At 38.0% G+C, this 14002-nt stretch overlaps 1 protein-coding gene across 15 annotated transcripts in view; it reads left to right on the top strand.

Moving 5' to 3' along the window:
* DIAPH2 (diaphanous related formin 2) overlaps positions 1-14002 on the top strand; it is a 952992-nt gene that overhangs the window by 369038 nt on the left and 569952 nt on the right. The gene's annotated exons all lie outside the window — the stretch shown is intronic.

The raw sequence follows: 14002 nt of genomic DNA, 5'->3' as shown, positions 1-14002 counted from the left end.
TTAATTAGGCAATCATAAATGGCTATTGATATTTTAGTTTTTATTGTTTTAATTAGCATGTTATTTTTAGAGCATTTTTAGGTTTACAAAATATTGAGTGGAAAGTGCAGAGTTCTCATGTATGCTCTCACCATGCTCCTAGTTTCCCCTCTTATTAACATGCTGCATTATTATGGTATGTTTGTTACCATTGGTGAACCAATATTATTAAATTATTGGATAAATATTATTAGCTAAAATCCTTACTTTACATTAGGGTTCACTCTCTATTGTATAGTGTACATGTGTGTGTTATTTACTCAGTCATGTCCGAGTCTTTGTGACCCCATGGACTATGGCCTGCCAGGCTACTCTGTCCATGGCATTCTCCAGGCAAGAATACTGGAGTGGGTTGTCATTTCCTTTTCCCCTTATATAGTATATGGATTTTGGCAAGTTTTTAGTGACATGTATCTGTCATTATATTATCATACAAAATGGTTTCACTGCCTTAAAAATCCTCTGTTCTCTATTTACCCTTTCCTCCTTGACACCCACCCAACACCCCTGAGACCCACTGATCATTTTACTGTCTCTATTGTTTTGCCTGGGGCTTCTAAGGTGGCTCAGTGGTAAAGAATCTGCCTGCCAGTTCAGGAGACTCAGGAGTCTTGGGTTTGATCCTTGGGTTTGGAAGATCCCCTAGAGTAGAAAATGGCAATCCACTCCAGTATTCTTGCCTGGTAAATCCCATGGACAGAGGAGCCTGGTGGCCCCTTGGGGAGCCTCTACAGTCCTTGGGGTTGTAGAGTTGGACACGACTGAGCCCATACACACGCATGATTGTTTTGTCTTACCTTTTCAGGTTGACTTTTTTACTAAGCAATAGGTATTTAAGGTTGTTCCATGTTTTTTCATGGCCTGATAGCTCATTTCTTTTTATCACTGAATAATATTCCCTTCTATGGATGTACCACAGTTTATCTATTCACCTATTGAAGGACATCTTGGTGTCTTCCATGTTTCAGCAATTATGGACAATTGTGCTATAAACATTTGTGTGCAAGATTTTGGGTAGACCTAAGTTTTCAACTCATTTGGTGCCTACTTGCTAAATCATATATTTAGCTTTTTACAGCTGGTGCTGTTTTATCCCTCCTTTTTTTTTTTTTTTTTCCTGGGCTTCAAGTTCACAGAATTGGATTAATCACAACCCATTAGCTCATAACCCACTTTATTGTTGATTTGTGGGTGACTCACTATTTATTAAGTTGTTTAATTAGCTCTTTTTGATAATATACCCTGTTCTTCTGACCTCATCACCCAAAACAAAATTTAGGACCTTGATAGTAACCTTTTGCTTAACTCTTTGCCTCTCTTTACCAATCTATCTGGTGCCTCCCCCAAACCAAGTGCAGTACTGTTTAAGTTTCAGATTTAAAAATGGTTCAGTATGTGTTTTTATTGTTCAAAAGTTAATCAGTTATTTAGGCCATACTTCTCAAGAATAATCATCCAAATGATTTTGTACAGTTGTCTCACACTGATTATGCAATAGGCCTTAATAGATTTTTACTCAAACTATTACAAATTTTATCCATTTTGATGCTGTTCTAAGTATTAATGATATATTTTCCACTGGCAACTCAAAGAGAAAGAATCTTCTGCTAAAAAACTAGGGCTGTTAGTAAAGTTATACAACTCGGGAAAGACTTAGGATTGTCACATAATTATGGGAAACAGATCCTTGGGGGAATATGTCAAATTGTTAATGCCAAGGCTCCTGTATTTTAAATCTACCTGTGCCCTAAAGCTAATGGGAATAATGTCAGTTCAATTGAAACATCAACTGGATTAAAAGAAACCCTAAAGAATGAAGCAAATGGAAGCTCTTGGCTATGTGGTGGTCTGGTTGACCCATTCACTTCTCTGTTCAGGTAATTGAGTTAACACGAGCTTCAGTATCAATACATTTTAATAAGGGATGGTTAATGTTATTGTATTAAACACTTTCCAGTGAGAATCAACCTGAAGTGTACTTTAAATAAACCCTTACTTGAGCTGACTCAGGAACACAATTCTTAATTTACTTAGTGTGCTCTGAACATGTGTATGTGTGTGTAGCCCTATCTTAGAGGGCTTCCTTCTAATTAACAACAGGAAACTTTTGGATGTGTATTTGTAGTAGCAAAGTGATTCTGTGGTTGTATTCATCATCACTCCCTAGAAAATGTTATTACATACAACAATTATTTGAACTATCAGAAGGGAATTTGCAGGTAATATGAGTATAGCTCTTCCTTTCCTATGATGTCCTTAACTCTATAAGGACCAAATAGTCTTTCTTCATTCCAGAAAATGAGATCTATGGGTGGGGGCCATCTTCTATTCCTCTTAGTATCCTTAGGGACTTGTGCAGAGAAGGTCTTTAAAATTATTTTTATATGAATGGATATTGAGAGACTTAAGCAATTTATGTAGGTTAAATTTTATATAGTAATCTCCCAAAGAGCAAAGAATAAAATTCTGCATTAAAATCTAGAAGTGAAATTAATGATGGTCAATGATATAGAAATATAAGGAATAAGTAGAATCTGAATTGATTGAGGAAGTCATTAATAGGTAATTAGTCCTTACTATAACAGGACATTTGATTTAAAAAAAAAACATTCTGAAGCTGGGCAAGAAATATTTATTGTGTGAATTTAAACTATAGAATAGTCATTCAGAAAATATTGACTAAGTAGCTCCTTTGTGCAGAGTACTTTACCTTGTGGTGAGGGTACAAAAATGAGATGATAGGATTTACTGTTATCAGGCAGCGAATTGTATAGTGGGGAGAGAAACTTGTAAAGAAACAGTTATGGTACAGTAAGATAGTTGTGTTAATGAGAGCATGGACCAAGTGTACAATCAATGGAGAAAATTGGAAAAGAAAATTTAAGTTGGCCTGACTAGAAGTAAGGGTTTGCAATTAAATTATTAAAGGCCAGGGATTGCACATAATGTATTTAAGAATAGAATCTACTACTGGTCTGGGAATGAGAAGATCTAGCTTAAAATCCTAGTTTAAAATCTGACCTCAATCCACTAGCTTTAAATCTGACCTCAAGTGAGTCAACTTGTCTGAACATGTTTTCTCCAATATAAAGTAGAAAGAGTAACAGTACTAAGTTTTGATATTAAAAATAACCAAAACTAGTTTTAGGGTTATTTTGAAGGGCAATGAGAAACTGTGAAAATGGTTCTCCTGTAAAATACTATATTCACCCCCGCCCCACCAGTTGTTTGAGTCGCTCAGTCATGACCCGCTCTTTGTGAGCCCATGGACTGTAGCCCATCAGGCTCCTCTGTCCGTGGTATTCTCCAGGCAAGAATACTGGAGTGAGTAGTCATTCCCTTCTCCATGGGATCTTCATGACCCAGAGACTGAACCCATGTCTCCTGCACTGCAGTCAGATTATTTACCATCTGAGGCACAAGGGGAGCCCAAATGCTATCTACATGTTCATATATATTATTTCCACTGTTGATAGGGTGTGCTGTTGTCTCTCTCCAACACCTTTGCTGGAATATGGTGTGATACAGTTTTCTTTTGAGGTAGAATAGGAAAGGTTCGATAAGCTGACTTTTATGAGTTTTGGTAGAAGAAAACCTCTATTTTCTAGGTAGATATCTGTACAGATTTGTGAGTTTTCTTAAATGCATAATTGTTTACATTAAGTTAGCTTTTTCTCTGAAAATATCGTTCTTCTGACTGTGAAAATGCAGTTCATGTCTTGTTAAGTGGTTTTATGCTAAAATTAATGTTTGTTATGGGAAATTTGGAAAAATCATTGGGAAATTTAGAAACAATCATATAAATAAAAAATCAAATTTATATGGAATTCTGACATCTCAAGATAATGATTTTTGACTTTTATATAACATTCTCAATATACACCTTTTCAGACAGATACATATTCCTTACAATGTTACACATGTGTATGCGTGATATAAGGATGTGTTAGCTTTTTGGTGATGACAGGTTTCATTCATATTCGAATACTATTTGATATATTTTTATTATTATATAATTTGAGTTTCTGATTCACACTTAGTAGTAGTTTGAAATTACGCATGATACTGTGTTGCCATTGGGAATGATGCAGATTTTATTTTCCAATTTTAATTGCTTTATGTTAGATACTAGATTTTCTGTTTTTCTTTTATTAAAATTTTATTGACATAGTTGATTTACAATGTTGTATTAATTTCTGCTGTACAGCAAAGTGACTTAGTTATACATACATACTTTTTCTTTCATGGGACTTCCCTGATAGCTCAGACGGTAAAGCCTCTGCCTGTAATGAGGGAGGCCTGGGTTTGATCCCTGGGCTGGGAAGATCCCCTGGAGAAGGGAATGGCTACCCACTCCAGTATTGTTGCCTGGAGAATTATTTTCATATCCTTTTCCATTATGATTAACCACAGCATATTGAATATACTCCTCTGTGCTATTTTTCTTGTTCTTTCCTTGTTTCTAATATTTTTGTTTTGTTTAATTTTATTGAAAATTTCACAGTTGTATCTTTATGTATATCTGTTAATTGATTCAGATTATTCTGAAGGCTGTGACGGCCAACACATATCTAGTGCTTCTTATATGCCTGGGATTGTTCTAGGTGTTTTACACATAGTGACGCATTTAATTTTCACAATTACCCAATGAAAGCTGATAATATATTCATTTCATAAATGGGAAAAGTGAAGCACAGATTAATTCAATTAATCAAGTTCTCACAGCTATTAAGTAGAGCTGAAGTTTGAACACAGGCAGTCTGGCCTCATGACTCATACTCTTAATTTCTTCATTATACTGCTCTTCATTTCTAGGACACTTTATCAACTGAAAAGATTTAACAAAGCAGGCATTTCATTTTCTATTGATATTACATAACAAACATACTTATGCATTTTAAACTCAATAATAGTAAATTTTTTTAAACTCAATAATAAGGTGACATATTGGAAACAGATTCAAATTCATGCCTATAGAATCAAGAATGTAATCATTAAGAGAAAAGTTTATGCTATGTTGGTAAAGGTAAGATTTTTAGAGTCAGTATTTTGTTTGCACTGTACTTTTGACTCAAGTAAAAGGACAGTTTAAACTCTTTGTCTTTGCAGTGACACTACACATAAAACATTTTCCACGAAAACATATAATAGGTGAAAAGTGAAACTGAAAGTCACTCAGTCATGTCCAACTCTTTGTGCCCCATGGACTATACAGTCCATGGAATTCTCCAGGCCAGAATATTGGAGTAGGTAACCTTTCCCTTCTCCAGGGGATCTTCCCAACCCAGGGATCGAACCCAGGTCTCCCACATTGCAAGCGGATTCTTTACCAGCTGAGCCACAAAGGAAGCCCAAGAATACTGGAGTGGGTAGCCTATCTGTTCTCCATGGGATCTTCCTGACCCAGCAATCGAATCGGGGACTCCTGCATTGCAGGCCAATTTCTAACCAACTGAGCTATGAGGGAAGCCCATATAATAGGTAAAAGGTGACAAATCTACTCTAATTTTAGCAAAATCAGATTTCAGTTGGAATGAATATCAATCAGTTTTTTTTGTTCTGTTGCTCAGTTGTATCTAACTCTTTGTGACCCCATGGACGCAGCACTCCAGGTTTCCCTGTCCTTCACTGTCTCTCGGACATGCTCAAACTCCTACCCATTGAGTCAATGATGCCAGCCAACCATCTCATCATCTGTCACCCCCTTCTCCTCCTGCCTTCAATCTTTTCCAGCATCAGGATCTTTTCCAATGAGTCGACTCTCTGCATCAGGTGGCCAAAGTATTAGAGCTCCAGCATTAGTCCTTCCAATGAATATTCAGGGTTGATTTCCTTTAGGATTGACTGGTTTGATTTCTCTACTGTCCAAGGGACTCTCAAGAGTCTTCTCCAACACCACAGTTCAAAAGCATCAATTCTTCTGTGCTCAGCTTTCTTTATAGTCCAAGTCTCACATCCATACGTGACTACTGGAAAAACCATTGTTTTAACTAGATGGGCCTTTGTTGGCAAAGTGATATGTTTGCTTTTTAATATGCTGTCTAGGTTTGTCATAGCTTTTCTTCCAAGAAGCAACCATCTTTTCAAGGCTGCAGTCACCATCTTCAGTGATTTTGGAGCCCAAGAATATAAAGTCTATCACTGTTTCCATTGTTTCCCCATCTATTTGCCATGAAATGATGCGACTGGATGCCCTGATCTTAGTTTTTTGAATGTTGAGTTTTAAGCCAGCTTTATTCAGTCTTCTCTTTCACCTTCATCAAGAGGCTCTTTAGTTCCTCTTTGCTTTCTGCCATAAGGCCGGTGTCATCTACATATCTGAATTTATTGATATTTTTCCTGGCAATCTTGATTCTGGCTTGTGATTCATCCAGCCTGACATTTTTCATGATGTAGTCTGCATATAAATTAAATAAGCAGGGAGACAATACACAGCCTTGACTTACTCCTTTCCCAATTTTGAACCAGTCCGTTGTTCCATGTCTGGTTCTAACTGTTGCTTCTTGACCTGCATACAGGTTTCTCGGGAGGCAGGTAAGGTAGTCTGCTATTCCCACCTCTTTCAGAATTTTCCACAGTTTGTTGTGATCCACACAGAAAAAAATGTTTCTATTTTGTGCATATATTTTACTAAAAATCTATATTGCCTTTGTGATATTTCCTTTAATGTTATCAGTTAATGTTTCCAAACTCTTTGAAATTCAGAGATTTGTAGAATCCCTGAGTATCTGTGAAACTTTCAAAGGGACACCCAGGAGTAGTATTCATATCTGTGCATGGTGGTGGTTTTGTTACTAAGTTGTGTCCGACTCTTGCGACCCCATGGACTGTAGCCTGCCAGGCTCCTCTGTCCATGGGATTCTCCAGACAAGAATACTGGAGTGAGTTGCCATTTCCTTCCCCAGGGGATATTCCCGACCCAGGAATCAAACCCGGGTCTCCTGCATTGCAGGCAGATTCCTTACTGACTGAGCTATGAGGGAAGCATATTGCAGAACAAGTGTCTTTTTTTTTTTTTTTAATTTATTTATTTTCTATTTTTTAACTTTACAATATTGTATTTGTTTTGCCATACATTGACATGAATCCACCATGGGTGTACATGTTTTCCCCTTCCGGAACCCCCCTTCCACCTCCCTCCCCATCCCATCCCTCCAGGTCATCCCGGTGCACCAGCCCCGAGCACCCTGTATCATGCATTGAACCTGGACTGGCAATTCGTTTCGCATACGATAATTTACATGCTTTCATGCCATTCTCCCATATCATCCCGCCCTTTGAAAGAGATGCTTGTTTAGGTTGTTCAGACACCAGAGAAAGGTATCATTTGGTCTGTGTAGGCTAGAGAGGCATGAATAGCTCTCTTTGTGTGTTAATCATTTCCATTCCTCCACCTAAATGAAGACCTGTCCCCTCTTCATCAACCCTGTTAGTGCTTGAGGGGTTATGTTCAAATGTAAATTTGCCAGAATTTTGTTTTAGCAGTAGGGTTTAATAGTTGCACTTTTGTTTCCATTTATTTTCCTGAGTCTGATCTACTGATACGACTTAAGGAAACAAAGCAACTAGCCAGGTTGAAAGCTGGTTTATCACTCTGGATAAGAGCTGATTATTTCTTGATATCTGGCTCAATTATTTCTCTAGGTGGGAATGATCTAATCTAGTAAAAATGGGCCTGCTCGGCTACTCTGAACCACTGCTTTAAAATGCTCCTGTTGATTAGACCCAGTTCCCTATGTTTTTCTAATATCGAAGATTGGATGTGGTACTCCCTCTGAGAAAGCTGGCATCTGGGTATTTTGGGGACATTTGCTTGTGGTCTGAACAGTTTTGATATTCTATCATGTTAGATTTTATGTGCTATTAATAGATTTAGCTCTAGACTTCAGAGTTACCTACTCAGAGGCTGATTGAGAATACAGTAATCTCTAAACCAGTATTCCATCTTCAACAGTCTAGAAATCCTGTGGCAATTTTCATAAGTGATAAACAGTCTTACAAACCATTTTGGTCAAGTTTCTCCTAAGTCTCAGGAGAAGGAAGTTTTTCTCCATTGTGAAAAATGAAGGTGGGAAATAGCCTTTTCTCTTGACTGAATGTTTGATAGGATCCAGCAGAGATTTAGGTGCCAATGCCAAGCACAGTATTACTTAATACTTCAGACAGATTCATGGTTCATGATAGACTGTTTGCCTAACAATTTCATATATCAACTGTGGTACATTTATTTAAGGGCACATTTGATACAGGCCATGGAGGCATTGTGATACCCAACTAGGGATAGAGGGAATAAAAGCATTTGAGAATTATTGTAATCCAAACTTGAAAATGGAAACTTCACTTTAAAAAACATATGATAACATTTTATTTTTTGATTGCATCCTCAAAAGTTCAGGATTCTTCTTATGGGGACTAATATGGTAATGTAGATAGGAAAATATCATTTATAATACATGTCCAGCTGCCATTTGGTTAGGGAATAAGAAGTAACCAATGTGTAGTAAGTGCTCAGTAAATATATTGCAAGTGATGGTTGAATGCATTAACATAAAATCAGTTTTTAAAAGGATTCATATTGAAAGCATCATGGAACTTAAAACATGAATTAACTTTTATAGTATATCTGGGTTATATTAATATCATGATGTACTTTCCTTACCAAGTCTAACTTAATCAGAATCTCTGGGAGTATCATTCCTGGAAACGATACTTATAAATGAGAGGCCAGGGGAATTTTCATATTTCTGCAGGTGGCTCTCTTGAACTTTCAGTTCTGTGTTTAGGTTAAGAACTGTTGCTCTTCCTTCTTCCTGTCCTCTAAAGTGAAAGTGAGATCGCTCAGTTGCATCCGACTCTTTGCGACCCCATGGACTGTAGCCTACCAGGCTCCTCCGTCCATGGAATTCTCCAGGCAAGAACACTGGAGTGGGTTGCTATTTCCTTCTCCAGGGGATCTTCCTGACCCAGGGATTGAACTCGGGTCTCCCACATTGCAGGCAAATGCTTTACCAACTGAGCCACCAGGGAAGCCTTTCCTGTCCTCTAACTGCTTAGAATACATTTTCACTCAGATTATCAGACCTCCTCTTGAAATTTCTGATTATTCTCTTATTATTGGATCATAAGCAACATAGCTTTGTTTTCTCACATGTAGAAGATTGGTTTTTTACAACATGTTGCCTAGCCTTTCTTTACAATGCTTCTGTTTCCTTTGCATGTCTTGTGTGGAGATTTTCTAAATATCACTTACAGTGTTGGTAAATGCTTCTAGAAATTATACTAGTATTTTAGCATTATTTTTTCGAAAATAATTCTATTCATATTTCTTCTTATTTTCAGAGTAGCTTTGCTGTTTTATCCAGTATTTTATTCTGGACTCACCTGGTACTAAGGGCTTTTAGAAGTACCCAAACAACTGGATAAGAAAACCTATTGATACAATCTAGGTGGAAACCTAAGTCTCCTCTGTTCCTTTATTCATCCTAATGTTTATTTTAACAAAATTGCCTGGGTCGGTGAAGGTGTGGAGATACAAACATTTATGCAAATTATTTGCACAAGTATATTAGAAATAACAGCCTTTAGTGCAGATTGTTGAATTATCATGAATCATAATATCACTTTACATTTTTACAAGCTGCAAATCTAATTCTTCCTTTTGTCAAGTAACTAAAGTGTATGCAACTGTTACTTTTTAAAGTAATAGATTAGTCTAAAATATGCTGTGTAATAGAGAAAGTGCCATAAAGATATTTCTTGCCAATACTTAATTGTGTTAAAGCTGTAAGCATCAACAATCAAAAGATTGTTTGCAATAAAGGTCTTATATTAAGGCATTCATCAAGTAATGAAATATAACCCCCATTGTCAAATTCTTTGTGATGTGTATGCCTTATAAATATGCTTGTAGTAATGCTATTAAAAAAAAGAGGCAACCATTCCAAACTGACCTTAAGAATGACATATGTGGCATTACTGAAGCTGGGCTATTGTCTAAGGCACTCACAGAGGAGGCCTCCCAGGAATTATTTGTATGTTCCTTTTGTGTAAAGCTTTGTCTGGAAAGTCACTGTGCAAACAGGCATGGTTTCATAGCACCTGCTTCTGTTGAGGGAGAGTGAGTCTTTTGTTTAGAGAGCATCAGTAGCCATTTCATTCATCATTACACAATGCACCTACATAAAGAGGAGCATTCCAATGACGCCAAAAGACACTAGCCCTTACCAAAAGCGGGAGCACTTGTCGGCACCTACTCTGCCTACATTTCTTTTTTATTTTTCATGCAATTAGATGCAGGTCTTTATTTTGAGGGGGGAAAAAGTGATTGATGCAGAACAAGAATGGAGAAAGTTTTAACTGCAGTTTTGAATTTCAAAAGCTCTATTATGTCAAAAGCTGGGCAATGTCATGTATCAGCTTGGTCCTTTGCGTAAATATTACTTTAATCTTCTTAAGGTATTAGAAAATTAATTGCATTATAGAAACAATGATGGCAAAACATTCCATAGAATATCTTTGAAAAATGTTCATGGAATTGTTTTCAGTGTGCTTATTGTTCTAGCATCTAAATGATATGTTTTGTATCCTTTTATGGCTAATCATCTTCATTAATGATGTCCACATTTAGTGTCTGTTGTGCATCCCTGCAATTTCCTTGACTCCTGGCAGTGAAATGCCCATGTTTGCTGTTCTATTAAAACTACCCTCTCTGTGGCTTCTAGCTACTACCTCCCAACCTTTTCTGTTAGTTATTTCTTATCATTCTGTACCTTTATATTATGCTTCACAGGATCTTCTCAACATAAACTCTCTCTTCCTTTTGATTTTTAAAAGAAATCAGTTGCCTTAGTATAGTCACAGCATTGTGCAGCCATCACCACAGTCTGATTTTAGAATATTTCCATCATTAGGAAAAAAAAATCCATTAGCAGTCTCTCCTCATTTCCTATCCTTAATCCTCTACCCCTTATAAGCACTGATCTGCTTTCTATTTCTGTGAACTTTCCTATTCTGGACATTTAAAAAAAAATGGAATTATATATCTAGGGGGACAGAAACAATACTCTGTGTCCACAAGTAATTCAAGTATAGTGAGGACATTATACAGTCAAATACATCATTATTATGTTGTTGCTGTTTAGTCACTAAGTCGTGTCTGACTCTTTGCAACCCCATGGACTGCAGCATGCCAGGCTTCTTGTCCTTCACCGTCTCCTGGAGTTTGCTCAGATTCACGTCCATTGAGGCAGTGATGCTGTCTAACTATCTCTCCTCTGCCATCCCCTTGTCCTATTACCTTCAATCTTTCCCAGCATCAGGGTCTTTTCCAATGAGTTGGCTCTTTGTATCAGGTGGCCAAAGTATTAGAACTTCAGCTTCAGTACCAGTCCTTCCAATGAATATTCAGAGTTAATTTCCTTAGGATTGACTGGTTTGATCCTTGAAGTTCAGGAGACTCTAAAGAGTATTCTCTGGCAGCACAATTCAAAGGCATCAAACATTATCGTAACAGGTGATTAATACCAGACAGGAAATAAGTAGGGTACTAGAGTACTGGAGGACCACTGAATTCAGGTGAAGGAAAGTAAGCAAGAATTCACAGTGAATATTGATGCCAGGTCTGAGTTTCAAAGTCTTAATAAGGATTAGTCAATGGAAAAAAAAGATTGCAATAGCAAGGAATTCTAGACAAAGTGGAAGTACAAATCAAAGCCTGTGTTAAGGTATGAGAAGTTAGAGTGTATTCAGGAAACTGCAAGTTATTCTGTACAGTGAGTGGGTAGTATAATTCTTGGGTAAGTGGCAGGAACTAAGTATATAGAAGCAAAAAGGGATCAACTCATTAGTGGCCTATTTTGTAGTATTTAGTTTGGATTTTTTTTTTTCATAAAGGTAACATGGAATAGGAATTTTAAGCACAAAATTGACATTTTCACGTTAAAACATTCTGATTATGGTATGAGAGATGATTGGGATATGGTTGCAGGTATGGAGGGGACATTTGTATTTGAGGAGGAGTGACTGGTCTGGAGGTTATTGAAATAAAAATCTAAACAAGACCCTGTACACATCCAAATGAAAGTATTGGGAATAAGTTCAGTTCAGTTCAGTCGCTCAGTCGTGTCCGACTCTCTGCGACCCCATGAACTGCAGCACGCCAGGCCTCTCTGTCCATCACCAACTCCCAAAATCTACCCAAACCCATGTTCATCGAGTTGGTGATGCCATCCAACCATCTCATCCTCTGTCGTCCCCTTCTCCTCCCGCCCCCAATCCTACCCAGCGTTAGGGTCTTTTCCAATGAGTCAACCCTTCGCATGAGGTGGCCAAAGTATTGGAGCTTCAGCTTCAACATCAGACCTTCCAATGAACACCCAGGATTGATCTCTTTTAGGATGCACTGGTTGGATCTCCTTGCAGTCCAAGGGACTCTCAAGAGTCTTCTCCAACACCACAGTTCAAAAGCATCAATTCTGCGGCACTCAGCTTTCTTCACCGTCCAACTCTCACATCCATACATGACCACTGGAAAAACCATAGCCTTGACTAGATGGACTTTTGTTGGCAAAGTAATGTCTCTGCTTTTAAACATGCTATCTAGGTTGGCCATAACCTTCCTTCTAAGGAGTAAGCGTCTTTTAATTTCATGGCTACAGTCACCATCAGCAGTGATTCTGGAGCCCAGAAAAGTAAAGTCTGACACTATTTCCACTGTTTCCCCATCTATTTCCCATGGAGTGATGGGACCAGATGCCATGATCTTAGTTTTCTGAACATTGAGCTTTAAGCCAACTTTTTCACTCTCCTCCTTCACCTTCATCAAGAGGCTCTTTAGTTCTTCTTCACACTCTGCCATAAGGGTGGTGTCATCCACATATCTGAGGTTATTGATATTTCTCCTGGCAATCTTGATTCCAGCTTGTGTTTCTTCCAGCCCAGCGTTTCTCATGATGTACTCTGCATATAAGTTAAATAAGCAGGGTGACAATATACAGCCTTGACGTACTCCTTTTCCTATTCGGAACCAGTCTGTTGTTCCATGTCCAGTTCTAACTGTTGCTTCCTGACCTGCATACAGGTTACTCAAGAGACAGGTCAGATGGTCTGGTATTCCCATCTCTTTCAGAATTTTCCACAGTTTATTGTGATCCACACAGTCAAAGGCTTTGGCATAGTCAATAAAGCAGAAATAGATGTTTTTCTGGAACTCTCTTGCTTTTTCGATGATCCAGAGGGTATTGGCAATTTGATCTCTGGTTCCTCTGCTTTTTCTAAAACCAGCTTGAACATCTGGAAGTTCACGGTTCACGTATTGCTGAAGCCTGGCTTGGAGAATTTTGAGCATTACTTTACTAGCATGTGAGATGAGTGCAATTGTGTGGTAGTTTGAGCAATCTTTGGCATTGCCTTTCTTTGGGATTGGAACGAAAAGTGACCTTTTCCAGTCCTGTGGCCACTGCTGAGTTTTCCAAATTTGCTGGCATATCGAGTGCAGAACTTTCACAGCATCACCTTTGAGGATTTGAAATAGCTCAACTGGAATTCCATCACCTCCACTAGCTTTGTTCATAGTGATGCTTTCTAAGGCCCACTTGACTTCACATTCCAGGATGTCTGGCTCTAGGTGAGTGATCACACCATCGTGATTATCTGGGTCATGAAGATCTTTTTTGTACAGTTCTTCTGTGTATTCTTGTCACCTCTTCTTAATATCTTCTGCTTCTGTTGGGTCCCTACCATTTCTGTCCTTTATCGAGCCTATCTTTGCATGAAATGTTCCTTTGGTATCTCTAATTTTCTTGAAGAGGTCTCTAGTCTTTCCCAATCTGCTGTTTTCCTCTATTTGTTTGCACTGATCGCTGAGGAAGGCTTTCTTATCTCTCCTTGCTATTCTTTGGAACTCTGCATTCAGATGAGAATATCTTTCCTTTTCTCCTTTGCTTTTCGCTTCTCTTCTCTTCCC

The sequence above is a fragment of the Giraffa tippelskirchi genome, chromosome X, assembly GCF_054371585.1.
Source record: "Giraffa tippelskirchi isolate mGirTip1 chromosome X, T2T-mGirTip1v1.2.pri, whole genome shotgun sequence".
Lineage (NCBI taxonomy): Eukaryota > Metazoa > Chordata > Mammalia > Artiodactyla > Giraffidae > Giraffa > Giraffa tippelskirchi.
This window is presented reverse-complemented; position numbering and strand designations above follow the sequence as displayed.